The 12,070-nt window shown below is 34.8% G+C and overlaps 1 long non-coding RNA gene across 1 annotated transcript; it reads right to left on the reverse strand.

Moving 5' to 3' along the window:
* Nucleotides 1-425: 425 nt before the first annotated feature.
* Nucleotides 426-3,126, reverse strand: LOC113349958. Its single transcript, XR_003360506.1, has 2 exons — nt 2,820-3,126; nt 426-2,213 (listed from the first exon to the last, which is right to left on the reverse strand). It is a non-coding gene; the product is annotated as an uncharacterized LOC113349958 (long non-coding RNA).
* Nucleotides 3,127-12,070: the final 8,944 nt, after the last annotated feature.

A 12,070-nucleotide genomic window follows, 5' to 3' on the forward strand; every position in this document is an offset into this window, starting at 1 on the left:
GCCTAGTATGCATACTATTCATCATGTTAAAATACTCATACATCTAATGATTTTCAAAACAAGGAAGCTAAGCTTGTATGAACCAAAATCCAGTTTTCAAAATTATGCATACAAACTTAATATAGAACCAAGATGATGTACAGATTCATTCACAAAGGTACCAGGGCGATTAGGTCAACAGATAGACGTCGTATATCACAGACCAATGCTTACGAAAATAACAGTCCGTTCCAGTCACGAATGCACAGGTTATGTCGAGATTAATAGATCAAAAGTGAAATAACAAGCAGGTGCTAAATTCAGGCCACATATGATGTTTAGAAGGCTCATAGATTCACAATCATGCAAGTTTAGCGCAGCTAACAACAGACTCAGTTAACCAACATATAACTCAAATATCACAGGATCATGCTTTGGCATACATATTTTAGTTCTACTGAGATTTAATTGATGCACAACGAATTAACAACTTCAATACGCAAAGAGTTTGTTCAACTTCACAGGATTATAGAAAATTTCAATCAGGTAACTAGTTTACCAGGTGAACAAGGTACAATATTCAAGACAGATCATCGAAAACTCAGAGATTCGTTGCAAAACAGTGATGCTGCAGTTTTAACAAGCAATCATGGAAGTTATCAAATATTTTAAAGGTCGAGAATGATATCGCCGGTATAAACCGGGTTTAGGCACTTCCACAGATTTTTTCCGCTCCTTTTTCTTCTCCTTTTCTTTCTTTCTGGCTTACACGACAGAAGTTTCAGGTACCTGCTAACTCAGAGAGGAATTTTAGTTCCCAGAAATGGTATAGGTGAAGTAAAAACAAGAGAGCATTAGCGCTGAATGGAATTTTACAGGGTAATTAAAGATTTTGAGTATCAGTGAACTAACAAAACTGCTACACACTTGCTGAGACTCCAAACACAGGTGACAGACAATCCTTAACAAAATCTAAGTTATGCTGGCATATGCTCAACCAACCAAAGTAACTCAAGTGGTATGGAAATTTACAGACCCGGAAATACGATGTAAACCAATTGACAGCTACTGACTGTAATTTAAATCTAACATATGATTCAGTCATCTCAAGTGCAGAGAGTTCAGGAAGGAAGCACAGGCAGCTGTGATGTGACAAATCAGGTTTGCATATTCAGTGTTCAAGTACACCAAGCAATGTGACTTAACTGTTATGAAAATGTCTAAGATTGAGTAGCAGGCGGTAACAAGATGACATTGACCAACTAATGGAAATGTACAGATGGTTTTGCAATAACAAACACTACTCACAGATCACTTAAAGTGTGCTACGGGATATGAAAGGGTTACAACAAATTTATGCTAGATATATATCACAGAAGCTACAGAGTTAAAACAAACTGAAAAGCTACAATAGATTGATGAGCTACGGTAAAAGATGATAGAGAAATTTAACATGAAAAATGAACAGATGGACTAACTAAGCTACATATTGTATTAACCAATGAACTGAGAAAGGAAACAAAAAGAAAAACTAACAAATATGCTGAGGAAAACTTACAGGACTATAATGCAGGTACCTTAACTGAAACTAGATGCACTTTTATGCAAGTGAAAGAAAATTTAAAAGTACAACTACAACTACAGATGATGAGAACATCAAGCGTGATATGGAACAAGTTGTACTATACAGTAGAAGATAATGATGCCCAGTTGCTTAACTTAACAAAAAGATTGAAGTAATGCAAATATATGATTGAAATGGAAGTTACAGCTAAAAACTACAACTTATACTACAAAACTAAGTTACACAGATGATGGAAATAACTAAGTTAAACTAAGGATAGATAATCTGCAAAATGCACTGATAGATGATTTTAACTATGCAGGTGAAAGAAAAATCAAAACTACAACTATACTAACCAATAGGATGCAATGATCTAACACATATATACAAACAATATACTAAAAATCAGTAAAGTAAAGAAGAAACTTTAGCTGCACCGCTACCGAGTCCCCGGCAGCGGCGCCAAAAACTTGGTAGGTCTATAAACAAGCCTACAATTGTACTAACTGCAAGTATACAATGTCGAGTCTGTAAACAGGGTAAGCACGAGTCGATCCTCAAGGACAAGGTGGGTGTAAGTCGAAATCCAAGTCTCACTGAAACTGATCCAAATGTGAAGTAACCAAAAGGGGTTTGTTTGTGTCGATACGACAAAGTTGTTTGATATTAACTGAAATAATAAAGAAAGATACAAAACAAGATGTAATTAGACAAATGATAATGAGGATACTAGGGCATTTGAATCGACCACTAACTTACACTAGTTACTTTCCTAATGATACTAACCATGTCCTTATACTGATAACAATGGAGATACAAGCCTTCTGTATATCTAAGGTTGACTATTAAATGAATTATTCAATCACAACTAAGGTATTCTCATAAGCATTAACTGTCTTTCAGGGCACGGATAATCAAAAGAACAATATATAAGATTACGTGAGTTGCAGTTCAACAATACATGATTATTCTAACTACAATGGATGCCTGGCATACACTGTGAAAATAAAGTGTTGAAGCCCTAAGACTGAATTTCAAATGAACATTTAAGCACATTATTGCCATTAACATGAATAACAAGTAGCAAACTAGGGATTCATCTAAACCCTAGCAGGTGAACTTAAAACGTGATGAAGATGATTAAAATACAATTTTATTAAATTAGCAATTGATCCAACTAAAAATCATATGCCTTCTTACATAACGGCATCATCTATTTATACCTCAAACTTCTCCTCAATCACTCAAATTCGAAAATTAGAGAACATCCACTCACCCAATACGCATTTTCCCGACAAACCCCCCCTGCAATTCTAGACTTGATGTTTTCTTTTAGCTATTGAGGACAACCCTAGACTTATCTCTCTCAACCCTAGCTTCTAGGGTTACTAATGTGGAGAAGAAGCTATGATGGAGATATATAGAGGCTAGGAGGTTGTTTGATTTCATAGGGTATCTGATAGGTTAGCTGTGCTCAGAGTTGGTCGGAGATGGAGGTGATTGATGGAGGTATGGTGAACTAAAAGTTTTGCAGGGGGTGGAGAAGAAGAAAGTACGAAGGGAATGAGTGTTTGGCTTTCTGTTCGATTTAGGGGAAGAGTGGTAGGAGCTAGGGTGTTGGGTGGATACTTCAATTGTTGATGTCTGGATGCTCATAAGCTAACCAGAATCCTACGGCTCAGACTGGAATAGGGCTTGGGTCTTGGTTTTTATCTCTTCTGGGCTCATGTCTTCTTCAAAGCCAATATCTCAAGCCCACTTTCTAGTTTTGAGACGTGAAGATATATTATTCACTTACAGATGAGGTGCAAAAGACATTCTTCACTTCCTTCTAGCGCGAGTCTTTGTTGTCTCTCTCCCATTGTCACTAATTCTCTGCTTTTTTGGCTTATCCATTCAAGCTTTATTTAGTACCTAAACACACAAAATTAATTAGTACAAGTACTTATTCTTGAAAACAATGAAAATACAGAATTTGGGATAATATATGATTTTATAGCGCAAAAGATGAGTTAATTGCCAATAAAAAGGTGTAGAAATACGCACTATTTGGTACTCATCAAGAAACTTCTCATCAAGGAAACCCTATGAACTCACACAAGAGGGACATAGACGTTCGCGGACCGGTTACACGGAAAAGATGGATTAAAAGAAAATCCAATAAGAGGAAACACAAAATTAGTTAACATAGCTTAATAATTTAGAGAGAAAGCCTCAAATTAGAGCCTGGGACCGATAGCAGAAACGAAAATTCATAAAATTAAAATAAAACTCATAAAGACATACAACAAAGCTTGAGACTCCCATGATTATCACCCTTGCAACTCTCAAGAAGGATGCAAGAATAAGGGTAATATGGTCATCACACAATCTATAATATTTTACTTTATCTATTTCCGATAAGGGTAGTTTGGTCATTTTCACAGTCTCTGTAATATTTATTGAACTAATTTTCATTAAGGGTAAAATAGTCATTTTCACAGTCCGTAATATTTACCTTACTTTTTTTTCCGATAAGGGTAGTCTGGTGATTTTCATAGCCTCCATAATATTTGTTGCACTTATTTCTACTAAGGGTAACATGGTCATTTTTACAGTCTGTAATATTTACTTTACTTATTTTTGATAAGGGTAGTTTGGTCATTTTCATAGTCTCCATGATATTTATTGTATTTATTTCCAGTAAGGGTAATATGGTCATTTTCACAGTCTCTAATATTTACTTTACTTATTTTTGACAAAGGTAGTTTGGTTATTTTCATAGTCTCCATGATATTTATTGCACTTATTTCCAATAAGGGTAATATGGTCATTTTCACAGTCTGTAATATTTACTTTATATATTTCGGATAAGGGTAGCCTGGTCATTTTCACAGTCTCAATAATATTTATTGCACTTAATTCCAATATGGATAAAATAGTCATTTTCACAGTCTGTAATATTTACTTTACTTATTTCCGATAAGGGTAGTATGGTCATTTCCAAAGTTTATAATATTGACTTTACTTATTTTCGATAAGAGTAGTCTTTCATTTTTACAGTCTCCATAATCTCTATTGCACATACTTCTTGTAGGGGTAATATGGTCATTTTCAGAGTGTAATATTTACTTTACTTATTTTCGATAAGGGTAGTCTGGTAATTGTCACAGTCTCCATAATATTTATTGCACTTATTTCTGGTAAGGGTAATATGGTCATTTTCACAATGTGTAATATTTACTTTACTTATTCCCGATAAGGGTCGTCTAGTCATTTTCCCAGTCTTCAAAATATTTATTGCATTTATTTCCCGAAAGGGTATAAACTGTCATTTTCACAATCTTCAGATTTTTTATTGCACTTATTCCGATAAGGTAGTTTGGTAATTTTCACTGTCTTCGGAAGAAGCAGATATTCCTGTTGTGGTTTTGTCGACAAAATCAAGAGAAAAGGTTGGTATTTGTCAAAGTCAAATTTCCTACAAACTCATGACTTGTTGACTTGGTCTTGATCATGTTTTCTAATATTAAGAAAATTAAAAAGAAAAAGAAAAATGTATTTTGATTTATAGAAATGAAATGTAATTATTAGTTTGTACAAATGTGGGAAAAGTAGTGACAAGTAAAATTCAAGGAGTTGTAATTTTGGGGTTGTTTTAGGTGTGGTGAAATTTTTGGGTGGAATCATCATTTTAAATTATAATTATGATTGTCTGTAAAATTATCAACAAATTTGTTACTAATAAAAGAATTCAATATTCTTAATCATTATCACGAATAAGAAATTTATTAACGGTTATAATTGTTGCAGGATTTATAACAGGTGTATCAGTGACTGAAAAATAAACTGTGACAGGTTACACTGTGATAAAATCCTGATTTTGGTGTAGTGAATGTGTGAGAAGTGATCTCACTATGAATTATGGGGGAAGAGTTGTACAAGTCTTTAGAGCGTTTAAAACGTGTATTCCCTTCCTTCCATCGATTATAACTTATTCCAGGAGAATTCGTCATAAACCTTTTTAAAGATCCACCAGAATGATTTTTCTGAGGGCTAAGTCTAGGTCCTCTAGAAACAAGTTCCAAAGGAGAAGAAAAAAAAGGTTTCCATCTTCTTGACTTAGACTTGCCCGACACATTCTTATAAGCGCAAGAACTATGTTAAGTAGTGGCGCAAAAGTTTATACCAAACAGAGGAACTTGCATCCTGTGATGATTTCTAGAAGAGCGATCATCCTTATAAGAATTCTGGTTTTCTGTAAGGAAGAAATTCACAAAAGAATACGTCGGACGACTTACTCCATTGACAGTAGAAAGAAGCAACAAACGAAGGCGTGAGATTTGTCTCTTTCTAGCAAAGCAATTAAGAACATAGTGATTCTTTTTCCAACAGAAGGAACATCATCGTGGACTAGAGAAATGATTTTCTTGACCCATAACTTCTTCTGGCACATGCAAGTTTTGCAAATGATTCACATTGTGTAATTCCTTGGAGGAAGTTTTCTTTACACTAGGTAAAGCCTTGTGAGTATCAGAAGAAGATGCAAATGATGACTTATTCATCAAAACATAGTTTTCCTTTTTCAAGGTGTAATACTGTTCTCGAGCATATCGAAGTGATGCAACAAGTTTCTCTTTTTCAACACGATTACTGTTAATTTCTGATGAATGAGCCTTGACTAAACGTTCTTCTCTAATTGTGTCTTCTTTAACAGTATCTTCAGGCATACTAATCTTTTCGCGCTGTAGAGTAGTTTCTTGAACCAGTTTTTCGATATTATTAGAGAGAGATTCAATAAAGCTATAGAGTTCACATTCGCTTTCAAGAGATTTCTCAAATTTATTGATAAGCTCATCATTCTTTTCTTCAAGAGTCTTGATTTTAGAAACTTGAGATTCAATGATTTGAGCAGATGTTTTTAACGATCTGGTGAGTTCCATTTTTGATTCTGACACGATGTCAATCTTCTTGTTTTTCCCTCTGGATTCGGAAGAATATGCTAAGGAGTTATCCTTTGAGGGAAACCCGAGATTTTTGGCACGATCAGAAACTTTGGAAGACATCTGTGTGTGCAGAGTTTGAGAGATACTATGTAGGTCCACAAAAATCAGATTGCTACAAACACAGACTTATGAGGTCTTAAATGTGTTTGCCTGCTCTGATACCAATTAAAAATGCGGGGGTCTAATAACCACACCCAACAATTTGTTTGGCAATCTGAGAGGACTTAATCCAATATACTTTATAGAGAATCAAGTAGACAGTCAGACTCAATCATACGAAAAGTATATCAAAGAGTTTATATCTCTAACTCTCAATTCAATCTGCAATCAGCAAATATAAATCTGCGAGACCGATTGAATATAAGAGGAGTAACTTGAGCGGTACCAAAGACCAATGTTCAAGGATCAATCAATTTCAATCAACAACCAAAGTTTGGATTTTCCAATTGATTGATTCAACGCACAACCTGTGATATTTCAATTATATAACAAAATATAATGCGGAAAAGAAATAACACAAACACCAGAATTTTGTTAACGAGGAAAACCGCAAATGCAGAAAAACCCCGGGACCTAGTCCAGTTTGAACACCATACTGTATTAAGCCGCTACAGACACTAGCCTACTACTAATGAACTTCAGAATGTATTGTAGTTGAACCCTAATCAATCTCACACTGATTCAAGGTACAACTACGCTCCTTACGTCTCTGATCCCAGCAGGATACTACACAATTGATTTCCTTAGTTGATCTTACCCACAACTGAGAGTTGCTACGACCCAAAGTCAAAGACTTGATAAACAAATCTGTCTCACACAGAAAAATCTATTGGAATAAATAAATCTGTCTCCCACAGAAACACCTAAGAGTTTTGTTCCGTCTTTTAATAAATCAAGGTGAACAGGAACCAATTGATAAACATGACTTATATTACTGAAGAACAACCTAGTATTATCAATCACCTCACAATAATCTAAATCGTATGATGGAGAAACTAGATATTGTGGAGTCACAAACGATGAGACGAAGGTGTTTGTGATTACTTTTTATCTTGCCTATCGGAGATTAAATCTCGAGCAAATCTTAGAGAAGATAGTACTCAAACGATAGAATCGGCAAGATCAGAATGCGCAACTACAAAGAAAATAGTTGGGTCTGGATTCACAATCCCAATGAAGTCTTTGAAGTTGTTAACCTACAGGGTCTTAAGATAAACCTAAGGTTAAAGGAGAATCAACTCTAGTTTATGCAACTAGTAACACACAAGAGGTGTGGGGATTAGGTTTCTCAGTTGCTAGATTTCTCCTTTATATAGTTTTAAAATCAGGATTTGCAATCTAAGTTACCTTCGTAACAAAGCATTCAATATTCACCGTTAGATGAAAAACATGATTCAACCAAGCTAATATCTTTCAACCGTTAGATCGAACTTAGCTTGTCACACACAAATGAAATGTACCCTCATTTAGGTTTATGTAACCGTACCCAAGCGTGTACACCATGTTATCTCAACAATAGTTAACCGAAGTTATCCATATGATTACTCTCATATCAACCTTATTCATCTTAACCATAACTAGTTCAAATGACTCAAATAAAACTAGTTAAAGAGTCGTTCAATTGCTATATTCTCATATAAGTATACAAGAACACAATTGAAGCAAAATCGGTTTGATTTACTCTAATCAATTCATGAAAATTATAGCCACGGTTTGCAAAGATTGCATTCCTTATTATATAAATGTTTAAGTTCTTGTACATAACTGATTTTAGAACTTTAATCTTCAAGTATACAAACAGATACGCATACTTCAAATACCTGGATTGGTTTACGGAAGTACGCAAACGAGTACGCGTACATCCAATCCTAGCCGAAATTCACGGACATGAACCTCTCGCCAGTATGCGAATGGGTACGCATTCTTAGGTTCCCGGAATTTACAAACTAGCATACTTAGGTTCCCGGAATTTACAAACTAATATTTACGCGTACGGGTACGCATACTATAGTTCCCGGACATGGATTACATATGTGCAAGAATACACAACATGCCATATCCAATAATTATTAAGTGTTCTAAACTCTTATTTCAATCATTGAAACTTTATCAGAGGATGACAATAGCCGTTTTCACACATTATTAGCATCAAAGCAATTTTCAAGTTATTGAAATAATCATAACGAAACATTCCGAGTCTACACCAAATGGTTGTATCAAACAAACCATGTAAGATGTTACTCGACAATTTTCACATGATAATATTTTGACTTTCGTCAAGAATATAAGATGAACTTGGTTGAAGCGAAAGCTTACCAACACATATTTCGAGAAATATGTAAGCGACTTAAACTCAGCTCGAAATCTCAAATGTGCATAATCGAATACTATATAGTAATACGACTGTTGTCTCAATATAGGAGATAGAGTAGAAATAGACTTTCCAAGTGATAGATGGGTTTTAGTCTCCACATACCTTTTGTTGATGAAGTTCCACAAGCTCTCCTTAGTAGTTCTTCGTCTTCAATTGATGAACACCATGAAGTCTAATACTCAACTACACAATCTATCCTAGTCCGAGACATTACTATAAGTAGACTAGAAATCAAGACTTATAGTTTTGATCATTAACATTGACAAACAAGCTTGAGATACCAAAGCTTGCGAGTTCGACAGAGTAGTGCTCTAACAATCTCCCCCTTTGTCAATTTTAGTGACAAAACTATCAATACATATGGGTTACGAAATAAGTAAACTTTGTAGCTTCTCATACAAATGCTTGATCTCCTTGGTTCTTCAACATTACTCGAAATCTTCATCAATTCCAAGTACTATAATAATTCTAAATGTGTTCAACTCAGCATCATAGTTGTTGAAAATTCGGAGCTATAACAATGACAAAACAGTTGCTCTCGATCATTGCTATACAGTGTCATAGTATTATTACACAACATCAAAGTTCAATTGTATCACATCTTTGACAACAATACTATGGTGATATGTATTACTCCCCCTTAGTCAATACTTCATCTCACAATGAAAACCACTCCCCCTTACATAATGATCCATAAACCATATGTATTTGTAGTGTGAATTATACATTAATTCTCCACCTTTTTGTCAATATAAATTGGAAAAGGTTCGAAAACTAGTGGGATCCTCATGAAATTTTCATAGAGATTCGTCATGACTAAAAGAGAACAACGCACCAATTTTTTTCGATGATTTCACATAGTCGAAACTTAGTGTATTTCATCAAGGAGTTTATAAATATACAAGACAACTCCTATAATATTACACACTCGCACTCCCCACAGAGATTTGTCAATTAAGAACAAGTTCAAAAAGAACTCTCCCCTATAAAATGTCATTCCCGAAAGAACAACAAGAGCGACCTTACTTTTACAAGAAAAGAAGGATTTCTTTGGACATTAAAAAATCACATGAAAAATGAATTTGTATCCAAGAATCTCAATAGAATTAACCACAAGGAAAATGATCAATTCAATTGGTCATGCTCAACATAAGAGAACTTACGGAGCAACACATTACATACACAAAAATGTGGATCAGGGAAAGACCAATACTGCGGAATAATCAAAGATTAATTCTATTTTTCATCACTATTTTCACAATGACATATAATAGACCTAATATTTGTAAACAAAAGTTCATCCTATCTTCCATCAATATTTGCATAATGACACAATAGGCTTAACTTTTGTAGTCAAAAGTTCATACTATCTTTTATCAATACTTTCATACCGACATACAATAGTGTTAACTTTTGAACAAATACGGGACAGTAAAGGTTCACGGACGTAAACAACATATCCTATAACAATTTGCAATATATAAAACCATAAATATTAATAATGCAAAATCATTTGCCCTTTGAAGGTAGAATCAATCTTTTTTCGCACGAATTTACACCAAGAATAGCTACCAAAGGCGTATAAAAGATTTTCTTAACAAAGAAGAACATACACCATAAGATGATTGTGAACACTCAAGAATCCCATAGCAATGCGTACTACGGCCCATCCTTGAACTTTCTTCTTTGTGATTCACTAACAACATTCTTGTAAAATCTACAAATGATCTTAGAAGAGAATTACTCCAAGAATCCAAGTGCCCAAGTCCAAGAGAAGTGGAACAAGTGCGACGAAACGGAGCAAAATACTCAAAAACAAGAGAAGGGACAAAGACAAATCATAACTCATCCAAAATCAATCCAATTTGTAGAGAATTCAAAAAGAAAGATAATTCAAAAAGAATGAGGTCATTCCGAGTTCGTATGAAGAAGTTACGGCCAAAACAAGTTTACCGAATATCGACGTCTACGGGCAAGTACACATACGGGTTTGCACACGAATTTTCGTGACCTGGAGTAGTATGCAAACGGGTATGCGTACTAAAATCCCTAGATTTTGAATTTAAATGACGGTATGCATACCTGGTATGTGTATTGTTAGAGCATTGCTCGGTCGAACTCGCATGCGTTGCTATCTCAAGCATGTTTGTCAATGTTAGTGATCAAAACTATAAGTTTTGATTTCTAGTCTATTATATCTAAATCTCGGACTAGGATAGAAAGTGTAGTTGACCTCAAGGACTTCATGGCGTTTCATCATACAAGAAGAAGAACTACTCAAGGAACCGGTGGAACTTCTCGACAAAAACGTATGTGAAGACTTGAACTTATCTGCACTCAAAAGTCTATCTACTCTATCTCCTACTTCTTGAGACAAAAAGTCGTATGCTATATATAGACTTAGATTATACACATTTGGTATTTCGAGCCGAGTATACCTCGCCTATCTATATCTCGAAATATGTGTTGGTAAGCATTTCGCTTCGACCATGTTTATCTTTACCTAGTGACGAAAGTCATGATATGTTTCAATAACTTTGAAAATTGCTTTGACGAGAAATGGTGTAACAACTATATAACGTCCTATAAGAATGTTTTAATGGTTGGAATGAGAGTTTATATTATATAACCAATGATGGACATAAGTATTATTGTGGAAACACATATGTGCATAAGTTCTATACCTTGAACCAAAGTCTGCGAACTTTTTTGATCAAGAGAAACCGAAAGAATGGCTTGTTGCCAAATCCGCGAACTCAGTCCGTAAATTTCCGAACTTCTCATCCTGAGAAATTCTGATGGAGTTGACAAACTTGTTGCGTGAGTACCAGTCCGTGAACCGGCGGAAAGTCTTTGTCGATATTTTCTGCTGGAGTTTGTAAACTCTGCCCGGTTTCTTAAGTCCACGAACCTAGTGTGCGAACTTAAGAAGGTTATATTCTGAAGATGATTCTGAACTTAAACTTATAAAGACTAAGGAATGCAATTTGTAAACCGTGGCTATAAATTTCATGAACCGATTCGAGTGAATCAAATCATCTTTGATTCAAAACAACGTCTAAAAGAAGATTGTGTCGTGGTCTCTGGAAACAACGCTACTCCTGCTGAGAAAGGAAGTTCAGAAGAAAGAAGAAAAATTGATAAAATGAGAGAAAATCTGAAAAAGAT

The sequence above is a fragment of the Papaver somniferum genome, chromosome 2, assembly GCF_003573695.1.
Source record: "Papaver somniferum cultivar HN1 chromosome 2, ASM357369v1, whole genome shotgun sequence".
NCBI classification, from domain to species: Eukaryota; Viridiplantae; Streptophyta; class Magnoliopsida; order Ranunculales; family Papaveraceae; genus Papaver; species Papaver somniferum.